General features: G+C 36.0%; 1 long non-coding RNA gene across 1 annotated transcript in view; it reads left to right on the top strand.

Moving 5' to 3' along the window:
• The first annotated feature begins 3,329 nt into the window (after positions 1-3,329).
• Positions 3,330-13,309, top strand: part of LOC127562323 (uncharacterized) — a 67,022-nt gene continuing 57,042 nt past the window's right edge. The window contains exon 1 of the long non-coding RNA XR_007953654.1: positions 3,330-3,415. This is a non-coding gene — a long non-coding RNA (uncharacterized LOC127562323). The remainder of the gene's footprint in view (positions 3,416-13,309) is intronic.

Raw genomic sequence — 13,309 nt, 5'->3', positions numbered from 1 at the left:
TACAATATATAGAAAGGTATACAGAAAGTACACAGTAGTATACTACATAGTAAAATGCCTTCACACTGACATCTGACACAGTGGAAATAAGAATCAGGTTTAAAAATTTTTGTTTTAAGAATTGCATATGCTATGTAGTATTTATGGCATTGTAGGATCACATGTATTACAAAAAGTAAATATTATTTGAATTTTTTAATTGCAATGTTAGTACAAATGACTAGTGAGAAAAATGTTTGGCTTGTTAACAATTACATTTTGTGTATTGCTTTTTATGGGTTATTTCATGGTTGCTGCGTTAGGAAAAGTTTGTATTATTGGATTAAATGTTTTATTAAAAGAATTATATGCAGAAAAAGTATATTTTTAGTAATATCCAATGAAAGTTTATAGTTTTTGGTATTTGTGGGAACATAACTCCCTACTTCTCGTAGATTTTGTGTATCATGTTTTTCATTTCATGTCATCTTTTAGGAAACTGTTTAAGGGTGATTTTTTTTTGGTTATTGCCCAAGTTGCTGCATCAAATTATTGATATAGCAAGGATTATCAAGGCTGATCTTCTGATATCAGATCACTATAATAATCTTTATCAATGCCTTCCTAAAAAGCAAATTTTGATGGGGAATGGCAAAAAAAGCAGTGAGCAACTGAAAAAAAATGTGAAAGAATGATACAAAGAAAAGAAGGGGAAAGCACAGAAGGGACTGATTAGTGGCCTTGAAATTAAACTTCCCAAAGTTCCCCAGGGAAATGTTTTCCTTAGAGATAGGGAGAAGGACCAGACATATTATCATTAATATAGGAAAGTCATGAGTTAAGAACTCCCTCTATGAAACCAGATTGAACCCTTCTAGATAGTTTATAATCTTAGTTGATCACTGACAAGTTAAGTAATTTGTCAATGAACACACAGTATTATTTCAGAAGCAGAACTTGAATTCAGGCTTTCTTGACTTCAAGGCCAGCTTTCTATCCTATCAATAAATGCAAATTAAAATAGTCAAATATGGGGTCAATGATGACACCTGGAATACTCCAGAAAAAGTATATTAAAAATAATGGATTGGTTCTGTCACAGAGCTTGGTTTTCTTCATCTTTGAGATGTTCTGGGTATGGCATAGGGAAGCTCTGGGGATATATAGCTATAGAAAAATAAGTTTATAATTACTACAAACTTGCCTTAGAATTAGGATAAAGTCCCTGTTGTGGCTTTGCATTTTTAAGAAAGTAAAAATTCCATCAGTTCTGGGAATCCTGTTCTTTACTGAAAAAAAAAAGTGGTGAGCTGAGGGCACCTGCCTAAAAGATGGGTATTTACATTTGACAGTTCTGAGAACTCTTAAAACAAGCCACCTCACTGCTTAGTACATTTTTTTCTTGTAGTCACAGGCACACATAACATAAAGCAAGCCCTGTTCCTTCCTCTCTTGCTAAGGAATTTTTAATAGATTCACTCCCCACATTCAGAGCAAAGCTGATTTTCACCCCTTGGAGAGGCCAGATGATAAAAGTTTCTTCCTTGGAAAGTAAGCTTTTTACTCATTTCCCTAAATTCTAATCTTTGAAGAGTTTGAATTTAACAGGGGGAAAAGTTTCTTGAAGAGGTATTTCAAGAAAAGTCTCAAGTGGCAATTGCCTTTAGTAATGTTATTTGTTTGGATTCTCAGAATCAGGACTGAGAAAACTTCAAGCCTGATTTATGCTGTGATGGTACTTAACACTCCAATCCCTTCAGTGCAACTCCACAATCATACTGGGATCTACCTCTGGCTTGCTAACGTTTCATTAGCAGTCTCACACCTTAAGTAGGGAGAATGTATAAATCCTAAGTGACCATCCTTTATCTCTGTGGCAGTCTCACATACCTGAATGCACTACCTCCTCATCTCTATATCCTAGAATCCCTCATTTCTTCAAAATTCAGTTTAAGCCACATTATCCATCCTAACTGCTTTACATTGAACTACCTTGCATTTATTTATTTTATTCTGTATGTATTTAATCTGCTATATATATATACATACAAATATATGCATATACATACACACACATGTTGCCTCCTCCAGTAGAATGTATGTTCTTTCAGGTTAGAAACTGTTTAATTCTTTGTACCTCCACACTTAGCACAAGGTCTGCTAAGTCTGGCATGTAGGATTTTAGTATTTGTTGAAAGATTGATTGATCTGATTGACCATTTTACTAGTAATAATATCTCATGCAACCAAATAATAACCTGGCTGTAATCATTTTTGCCCATGAGACCAACATGTAAATTTCTCAGGCTCTCCAGCTTTCAAATGGAATATGTGAACACTACCTAAAATTCTCTTCCGATAAGCCAGGTATGGCAAGTCCAATTCTATTGAGCGAGATTATAGTTAGGATGCCCTCTGAAAATCTAGGTGGAACGGATTACCCCGTGACCAGGTATTCATTTTTCTAGTGACAGAATTTTATTTTCAGACTCAACAAGCAGAAGAAATGGCCCTTCTCTAGGCAATTCATCTGCCTTATAAAGATGAAAGGAATAACATGTGGAGAACAAATTTAATCAGGACCAATATATATAAAAAGGTTTAGAGAGATCACCTTAATCTTTTCCCTAATAGTCTAAGGAGGAAAAACATCAAATGTTCATTTCTAGCAAGTCAGTACTCACAATAAATTAATTCTTTCTTAACTTTCTTCAAGAAAATTGACAGAATAGAATGGATTAAGAAAATATTCTGCCCTATATTCCTCAAGGGTTCTGTTCTGGCCACAGAGTATCATGGTTTAGAAAAAAAAAAAAAAGACTTGGATCTGGAGACTAAGATCTTAAGACTCTGAAACTCATTTTATATGTGACTTTAGGAAAGTCATTTCATTTTTTTCAACTTTTTCAATTAGTTGGTCATAAATATTTATTAAGCATCCACTATATGTCAGGCTTTGTGCTAAGAGGTAGAAATACAAAAAAGAAAGCAAAATATATTTTAAAACCTCCCTGAGGTTCTGTGAGCATTTGACAATGTTCTGTTCCATTTTGCTTTGTTTTTCTTTTCTGTTTTTTTTCTATTCTATTTTTTTTAATGAAATAATTTTTAAGAAAGAGGAAAAAGATAGTTTCTACCCTCAAGGAACTCACAATTTAATGGTGGAACAAACAAACATATACAGGCAAGCCATATACAAGATAAATATGAAAAAAAATAAGAGAGGGAAGGCACTTACTATTAAGAGGATTTGGGAAAGGCTTCCTGTAAAAAATGGAATGTTAGTTGTAACTTTAAGGAAACCAGGGAAACTGGAAGATACGGATGAGAAAAGAAAGCATTCCGGGCACACAGAAGAACCAGAGAAAACAGAATGTCTTGTTTGAGGAACAATAAGAAGACCAATTAGACCAAAAACTGATTGGCAGGGAATGAGGTAAGAAGACTTGGGAAGAGTGAGGAAGGTGGGAACTAGGAGATTAAAGCCTTTGAAAATCAAAGAGAGGATTTTGGTTTTGATCTTGAAGGTAACAGGCAGTCACTGGAGTTTGGTAAGTAGGTGGGTGATATGCCAGGACTTGTGACTTGGGAAAATCACTTTGACCACCAAATGGAAAATAAATTGGAGAGGAGAAAGAATTGGAGAGGAGGCAGACCCACTAGCAGGTTACTGCAATAGCCCAAGTATTCATTGATGAAGGACTATACCAGGAAAGTAGCAATACCAAAGAAGAGAGGGGGGAATAGTAGAGAAATATTGCAAAGGTGAAATCAATAATCCTTGGCAACAGATTATAAATGGGAGAGGCAGTGAGGATTCTAGGATGACATCTGCAACCAAAAGGGACCGGGAGGACCACTGATACTAATGAGGGATTTGGAGGAGAGGAAGAGTTTAGCAGGAAAGATAATAAGTCCAGTTTTGTATATAAAGGAATGTAGATTGAGAGCTAGATTGTAAGAGATGAAGAAGAGAATAAGAGGAGAGAAAGTGAAGACACTTATAGTAGACTGCCTCTCAAGGAGTTTAGCCACAAATAGCAGAAGTTATATAGAACAATAGTTATCAGGGATGGAAAGAGCAGAAGAAGATTTTTGAGGACAGGGAAGAAATGGCCATGTTTGTAGGCAGTAGAGAAGGAGCCACCAGTTAGGGAAACATTAAAGGCAATTGAAGGATTGGGGTAACAGAAGGGGCAATGTATTAGAGAAAAAAAATTGTGTTGGGACTGGATGATCTATGTTTCTCTTTCTAACTCTATAAGTTTAACTAGGACTTTAAATATACTCTTTCCTTTGATGACTTTATGGGTTCAGTTAGATAGAGACAGACAGATGACAGGTAGTCTTTTTGTTTCTCTTAAACTCCAATCTAATATCATCAAATGAATGATAAATATCACCATCTGGATATCCAGTAGTAATCTCAAATTCATTATGTTAAAAGAACATTATTATGAGCCACAGTTTGACACAGCAGCAGCCCCAGGATACAGGAAAGTTATGGTTTACACCAAGCAGAGATCAGTTGCCACACATACTGTGGCACAATTAGAGTTAAGTTTCCTATTTCCCTACCCTCATTACTCATTCTTTAATAGGAAATTTACCCTCATCTCAGTGACTCACACTGTCTTCCCCACTGGTGACAGAGCCATCTTTTTGTCTAAAAAACTAATTTTAAGCTCTAAGTAACTCTGGATCATCAAAGGAGTGCACGTCCCACTATCTTTACTACCTATAGTATTGTGGGAGCAATGAGAGCACATGTATTCTGTTCTCCATTAACACTACGATTGCTTTCCCTATGTGGAAGTGTCAGTCTTCAGAAAAAATTCTCTCCCTTTACTTTGCTTTACAATTAAATATCTTCCAAATCCATCTCTCTGCTTGACTTCTCTATTTCTGTCAAGTATACCACCATCTCTCCAGCAACTCAAATTTGCAAGTTTCTAATTACCTTCCACTCTTTACTTACATCCTCTTATCCAATCAATTGCAAAATCTATCTGCGCAGCACCTCTCATATATCTTCCCCCTTCTCTTTTTCATGTTCTCACCTAAACTTGCCTAAACTATTACAATAGACCAAGCCTCCAGGCTTTTCTCTCTGCAATCATTCCTCTACACAACTGCCAGTTGATATTACTAAAGCCAAAGGTTGCCCTTACCACTTCCCCGATCAAGGTTTTTCTTAAGTGATTACTTTCTGCCTCTAAGAAAGATTAAATTTCTCTATTTGACATTTAAAGTGCTTAATGTGACTTTATCTTATCTTTCCAGATTGTTTTCACTTTACTTCCCCTGATTCTAATTGGCCTATTTATTATAAGATTTATCTCTTTTATCATACTGATCTACTTATTATAAGATTTATCTCTAGCCTCCAAATCTTTGCTTAAGCTTTCTCTTAAACCTAGAATGCTCTCCCTTCAATCTTGTTCTTGGAATACCTAGCTATCTGCAAGGTTCAGCCTTGAAAGGAAAGTTCTCATAGGAGGTGGTATCTGAGGTGAATCTTGAAAAAAGTCAGGGAAACTAAAAGGTAGGGGACAGAGAGAAGAGCATCCCATATATTGGGTATAACCAGGTAGACCAGTTAACTGGATCATAGAGCACATTCAGGAAAGTAAATGTAAGGAGACTGGAAACACAGGAAAAGACCAGTTTATGAAGATTTTTAAATGCCAAAAAGACAAGTTCTTATGTGATCCTGGAGGTAACATGGAACTTTTGGATTTTAGTGATTAGAAAGAAGACATGAGAAGGCCAGGATTTTAAGAAAATCCCTTGACCACTGAGTATAGGATGGATCTGGGTGGAAAGAGACAAAGCAGGAAGATAGTGAAAATTAGTTAGAAAGCTACTGCAATATTCCAAGGGAGAGGTGATGAAGGACTGAATTAGGATTATGGCTGTGTAAGTAGAGAGATGGAAATGTTATGCTAGTAACCCTCTTGGCTCCCTGTTAATTCTCCTCCCTATCTTCTTTGTGCCCTATGACTATTTCTGGAACTACATTAAAAGTTTTATATCTAACTCTTAATTCCATGTGTAGATGATTCTATGTGAAGTGATTATGTATTGTTTTTTGAGAATTGACTTCACCTGCTGAAAAATCTCTACCAAGTGACTAGATAGAGCTTCCCTAATCCTAGTATCTCCCATTTTGGACCTCCCACAATCAGAATCACTTCTCTGGGTTACATATTAAGAACCAGGACATTGTTTTCAGAGTGCCATTGTATAAATTCTCCGAAACTACTTGATGAGGGGTGGGGGGGAGCACACTAGTAGAAAGACAGCCCTCTGTTGTATGTACCTCTCATTAGATTCCTTTTCATATAGATCAGATGATATCTTAGAGACTTGTGAAAATACAAATAAGATAGAAAACAAATTAATTTCAGTAGAATAGAAAATAATGGAAGAATCTCAGATCCTAGATTTTATGGTTGTAAGGTACTTCTATAGCACACATCCAAAAGGAATGCTTGCCATAACAGATCCAACAATTGTCCAGTTTTTGCTCACAGACTTCCTGCCAATGAAGAGAACTCACCATTTTTAAAAATGCAAGCCATTCTACTTTGGACATTATTGCTGGGAGGTTCTTCTTTATATCAACCTTATATTTGTCTCTTCAGCTTCTATTCATATTGCCTGGTTCTCCCTATTGCTCAAATAGAAGAAGTCCAATTCCCATTCCTCAAGATGGCCCTTCAAATACTTGAATACTATTGTCATGTCCCTCTCCCTCCTCAACCATCTATTTTCCAGACTAAACAATCCCAGTTCCTTCAACTTATCCTCAAGATATGGACTCAAGACACTTTAGCATTCTAATTACCATCCCCTGGACACTATCCAGTTCTTCAATGTCCAATTTGAAGACCGTCACAATGCATTTATAATTTGACCAGGATCATAGAAAAATCATCTCCTTATTATTCCTGTAAGCTATGACTCTCTTGATGTATCCCAAGGTTATATCTTTTTATCTACTTATCAACTGAACTTGGACTTCACCATCATATCCTTTTCAGACAAACTACAGTTTAACCATATTTTCTCCATCTTGTTATTTGTGAGATTGATTTTTTGAACCCAAGTATAACTTTACATTTATCTCTGTTGAATTTCACCTTATTAAGCTGTGAGCCTGTCATTTTTTTTAAGAATCCTTATTCTGTCATCCTGTATGTTAAGTATTCCTCCAAGGAGAACTTAATGGAGATGAGAGTACATAGTGGCAATTATTTAGCTACTTCTCCTGCCAAGAGAGAGTATCTAAGGTAAAGAACTAGAAAGAAATGGGAACATCATGAAAGAAATAAAATGCGGAAAGTAAATCTCCTATTTCACAACGTGGTATGGAATCAGCTATTCTTGAAATAGGAATTTGATATGATGTACTTTGTAGAACTAATCAGGGTCTGATGTGACAGACAGCGAGATAGATAGATAGAAAGATAATATTGGGTGTTTTCCTAGAAAAGACACAGTAAATGAGATAACTTCCTCTTTTTAATGACTGAATAAATATTTCTTGCTATAAAATTAGATTTTTTTTCCAAACAAATTATCATGAACCCTATCCTTTGAAGAAGCCTTTTTTTTTTTAAATCAGATATACAAAAAGGAGACTGACAACTAACATAATCTGCCTAACCTATATTTTGATATTCACTTCCCCATCCTTCTGGTAGTCTTGCTAGAGCAAGCTGAATCACTCATCATCTTATTAAAAGAGAAGTTAAACACTGTCAAAGTGCATGAACATTTTTCCAGCTCCCACCCAGACCTCAAGTCTTTATCTGTACCTCCGTCATCACTGATGAGACTAGAAATCATTTCAAACACTAAAAACTGCCTTTCCAAAAAAAAAAAAAAAGGGGTGGGGGTGAGGAGGAGAAGTAGGGAAAAGCCTACTGGAAAACATCCAGACTCTGCCTTGGCTATGCACATTAGAACAACTGGGTCACTGCCCAGGGTCTCCTCCTCCTACAGGCATTCTCTAATGTGAAGCAAAAATCCCCTTACTAGAATGGTAGAGACTAATAGAATTATCAACTCCATTAATGGATCAAGTACCCAGAGACAGCCAGGAATTTTAAAATCCTCTGCTAATGTTTTCTTTGAGCCAATAATTCCCCATTTGTATACAGTTGATGAAGATATAGTTTCCATGAGACTTAATAATGCTGGTTTTGAAAATTTTCAAGATATTATATTTAATAGAGTTTAGACCTTTATCAAGGAAGAAGTAAATGAACATATCCCATTATCCTTGTAATTTCTTTTAAAATAAAATGGTTTACTATCTTTATAAATAGTTTATATCTTTATTATTGATACTTTGGGGGTTTTTGTGTGTTTATATCAAGTATTTCCCAGAAAGTCCCATAGAAGCCTTTCTTGTAAGAAAGAGAAAGGCAAAACAAACCAACATATCAAATAGTGGTCCATTTTCTTCCTTTGAAAAAGAGGTAAATCGGTTTCATCATTCCTCTGGAATCAAAAGATGGTTTATGACAACATATTTATATCTTCTAAAAATGAATGAATACTTGAAGTCTCTGCTGTTAGGATCGTTCTTGAAAGTCAAATACTTGAGTATGCAGATGGAGATTAGTTAAGGAAGAGATGGGTTTGGGGGAAAGAGAGAGGAAGTTGGAGGAAATAAGGAGCAGGTATAATTTAAAATGAGGATGTATAGTTGTATCATCAAATATTTACTGTGGACCTATTGTGTTGCAGACAGCTAGGTAGCACAGTAGAAAGATCATTGGGCCTGGAGACAGGAAAACCTGAATTCAAATCTAGCCTCAGACACTTAGAAACTGGTGCCAGTGGACAAGTCACTTAATCCTATTTGCCTCTCCAGTATCTCAGCCAAGAAAACCCCAAATGAAGACATGAAGAGATGAATGTGACCAAAATGATTGAACAATAATGTGGTGAACACACCACAAGACTAAATCCTAGGAATATAAAGAGGTTTGAGATATGTCTCTATCCCCTAAGGGGATTGCAACCTAACTGAGGAGGCATGACTCTTAAATAAAAGACAAAGAATAATACATGGCAGTCTGTAAAATTGACAGACTCTTGTTTAACACTTTATGGTTTACAGAGTATTTAACATATGTTATTGTATTTTACTGAAGCTTGATGACAACTCTATGATCTAAGTACTACAATTATTTTTCAGTGGAAAAAAATGAGGATTATAAAGGTAAAATGACTAGTATTTAATTGCAAGGCAAGTCAATTTCTTCCCAAATTCAAGACCAGAACTCTATCTGCCATGATACATTGCCTTTAGTGAGACATGGACAGTAAGTGCCATGGGAGGGGAAAATCTCGAAAGTTTAGAAAAGTCACGAAATGGACCTTGAAGAAGAGGAGGACTTTGTAAAATAGCAAAAGGAAGGGAGGATTTTGTAGGAGCAAAAGGAATCAATCAATAATCTGAAAGTATTTATGAAGCACCTTCTATGTACTAAGGAGTCACTAGGCTAGTCACTGTGGATAACCATGAAAAATAGAAAGCAATTCCTATGTGCAGAGAACTGGTCTTAGAATATGAAATTCAAGTGTTAAGTGAGTCCAGGTATCACCTGATAATCTTGAATCAAGTGCTTCATTTTTCTATGCCTCAGTTTCTCCTCAATGACAGAATGCAGGAGCTAGACAAAATGATTAATAAAGTCATTTCCAGCTATAACATTATATGCTTCTAAATAGAGATGTAGGAAAGAGCCTGATATGTTTGGAGAGGACACTGGGGTCTTAGTTTATAAATGAATAAACTGAGTCCCAAAGAGGCAAAGTTAGTAAATGGCAATAGATCCAGAATCTGACTCTCTGGACAGAGTCTAGCACATTGTTTACTATGCAATGTTGATTCAGTTCTGCTTGAAAAGGCCTAAAGGAATGGATTTGCAGTCACCCTGGATTGCTCTCACACGGCTAGAATTAACCTCCAGATGGCAAGATTCCCTAAATATAGTAAGACCCTGGCTCAATTACTAAAACTGGGGAGAATTAAGAGAGTATAAAACATATATCTTTGGTCATTCTGCTGGCTTGTCCAACAGGCAACTCTGCCCTGCCTTTTCCCTTCCCACAACTACACAAACCTCTACCCCTATCCCCTGCACTCATTCTTAGGCCGAGACTACAAACTCTGTATGTGATAGTAGTGATTGGAAAGAGAAGTTTATAATGGGGACATAATTCATTAATTGAGGTGGGATGTAAAGAAGGCGGCTCAAAAAATTCCTGTTAAGCTCATTACTCTCTCTCTCAAAGGAAATAGCCAATTAAAAGGGACTTGTCCTCTAATTTTTTTAGAAAATGTATTGTACAATTGGAAATTACACCTATGCCAACCCAATCCAAGACAAACCAACCTGGGAAGCCTGACATTTTATTTCTTTTCTTACCAGCATTCCCACAAATCTTTTACAGTAGCTGCTTCCAACTAAATGCCAGCTCGTTCTTGGAGAATGTGTTCAAAAGCTAATTTATATTCCTTCTGCCTCTCTCCACTCTTCTCCCCCCACCCCAAATCTATTCCAGATTCATTGTGAAAGGAAAACTATGTTTGGATATTTTTTAACATACTATATTAAAGAATTTAACATATTAACCTGTGTTAACATAATTAACATTTTGCAAAACATTTTTTCATAAGCAGTAATTCTTGATGGTAAACAATGTGCCAAAATGTCATGCTCAAAACTCAGAAACCATTTTCTTTGTTGGTATACATAGTGCCATAAATACATCAGTGCTTTCTTTATGGAGGTAAAGAAATTAGCCACTTTACCCTGGGGGTACCCAAGGGAATCTGCTGACAGCATGAAAAATCTAAGAGGAAAAGCAGTGTTTTTCAGATTGGTCAATCAACTCTGATCCATGCATTGTACAATATTGCATATTATCAAGTTACCTGTGACACATTTCTGATGCTCTGGAATCATTTGGTTCAATTGGAGGGGAGGGTTAAGAGGGTAACTGTTTGCTCTCTAAAAATCTCTTCATGGCCCCACTCACTTTTCTATCAAGGACCATCAAATTTTGACTAGCATCTAGGATTTTACCCCAAAGGAAAAGGACCTTCGGTCTCCATACAAATACTCAGGTCATAAAAAAACTGAATAGCCCATATCTACATTCATGATCTATGGCCATCTCCATTCTATGACATTAATTGACTCCATCCCTTTGCCTACAACTTGCCATTCGTGTTGTTGTCCTGAAGCCCTGGGATTCTGATAGGTAAAAGTTTATCATCTATAGCCCAGACCCAGCTCCAGCCTATGCTGTTCTCAGGCAACTTTCATCTCATGCTCACCAGGTAAAGACTCTTCTTCCTCCTTTTCCTAGGTCCCTCATCTTCTACCTCAGGATCTGCAATTACTAAATTAGCATTATCATTCCTAAAAGGAATAATTGTACTGTTGATTAAAGTCAATAATTGTACTGTAGCTCTATTCACCATCCCCGTAACTTCCCTGACCAATATACTCCTCTGGGTTTGTGTGTATATGTGTATGTATGTATGTGTTTGTGCTTCCCCATTAGAACGTTTCCTTAGAATAAGGACTTTTAAATTTTGTAACCCCAGCACTTAGCATAGAACCTGCCACGTAGTACCTAACAAATTCACTTATGCCATTAAACACACACACACACACACACACACAAATTTTCCCCTAAATTCATAAACAATCAAGACAACTTTTTCCATTCTTTCATCAATCTCCTCTACACTTTCAGCCTTATCATATTACTCTTTGTGCTCCTCGTCTTGCAAAAAGATAGAACTCAGGTTTGCCAGGTAATCAAACAATGCTCCCACTCTGGTGAGCTCCTAATTGTCCCAGTCATCTCTATACATTCTTCATAAATTATATTACTTCATTAACTATATTTCAAAGCAAGGAGAAAGAACTCAGGGTTCTAAGTCAAACAGTCATTCTATCTGATATCTTCTATCTCCCCAGGGATTCATATAGTCCTCTTAACAGATAATAGTGACCTGAATGTATTTCCTTCCTCCTATCTCCCACACCCTACTTTCCCTTCCTGCTCACCACAGCCTATATAAGAAAAAACTTATATTTTCTAAGAGGTCTACAAACCCTACCTTCTGATAGGTCTCTCCTCTTTGTGACCTACACAGTCCACAGGACTCACAGTACGATAGAAAGAATGGCTCTAGGTTGCTCATCTCAGGATGGAATCAAAACCTCAAAAATCTATTCACTCTTTGAGGACTTTTAATGGAGATGAAATAGAATAAAATAAAACAGATAAATAATATATTCACTTTGGCTGAGGATCAGTTACAAGAAAATTTTAAAATAAGAAAAAACCCGTAACTAGCTCAATCCTGAAATGAAAAAAGAGATAAGGAAAAGCTAATTGTATAAGTGCAATGGAGAAAAGAAGCCTAAGTATCTGCTTCTAAGGGAATTTCCATGCCCAAACTTAGCATAGTCTTTGCACAGGTGCAGGGGACAAAAGTTTATATAATTGAAAAAATGAAAAGGTTTATATAAATGAAAAAGTGAAAAAAGTTTATATAAATGAAAAAGTGAAAAAAAGTTTATATAAATGAAAAAATTGGCATCTGCAAATATTTTGGGTTGCTGTTTAATGTAATTTATTCTGTTAGAATTGTTCAGAATAAGCTCTTCTTCCTCTCCTTTCAGAGAACTATAATGAGTAATGAATAAAGTTATATTAAATGCTGACACTGAATTATATCCCCCTCTCTGGGCCTTCATAGTCTCATAGTAAAATGAAGGGATGAACTTCTACCATACTTTCAGCTCTAAATGTAAGATCTTGTAATTCTAAATTATTCTGTATTTCAGGAGGAGGGTTGCTTGCTAGATGACTACTAAAATATAAAAGTGGAAACAGCTGTTGTGTTATTATTTCAAGTGTACATGTAGCTAGCAATTACATAGCACTTTAAATGCACTTTATAAAAATTAGCTCATTTTATCCTTATAAAAATTTTAGGAGAAAGATACTATTATGATTCCCATTTTACAACTGAGGAAACTGAGGTAGACAAATTTTAAGGGATTTGCCCAGGATCACAAAGTTAGGAGCTATGATCCCAGACTTAAAGTTAGTTCTTCTTGACTTCAGGTCCCAGTGTTCTATTCATTATACTACCTAACAACCCGTAGAGGCTTATCACTATACTGATGATACATCGCAACATTAGAACAAAAAAAATGGATATGGGTGAATTCAGGATAAAAAAAATCACCTTTATTTGAGAACATTCAGATATAGATAC

Source organism: Antechinus flavipes, chromosome 4 (genome assembly GCF_016432865.1).
Source record: "Antechinus flavipes isolate AdamAnt ecotype Samford, QLD, Australia chromosome 4, AdamAnt_v2, whole genome shotgun sequence".
Taxonomy (NCBI): domain Eukaryota; kingdom Metazoa; phylum Chordata; class Mammalia; order Dasyuromorphia; family Dasyuridae; genus Antechinus; species Antechinus flavipes.
This window is presented reverse-complemented; position numbering and strand designations above follow the sequence as displayed.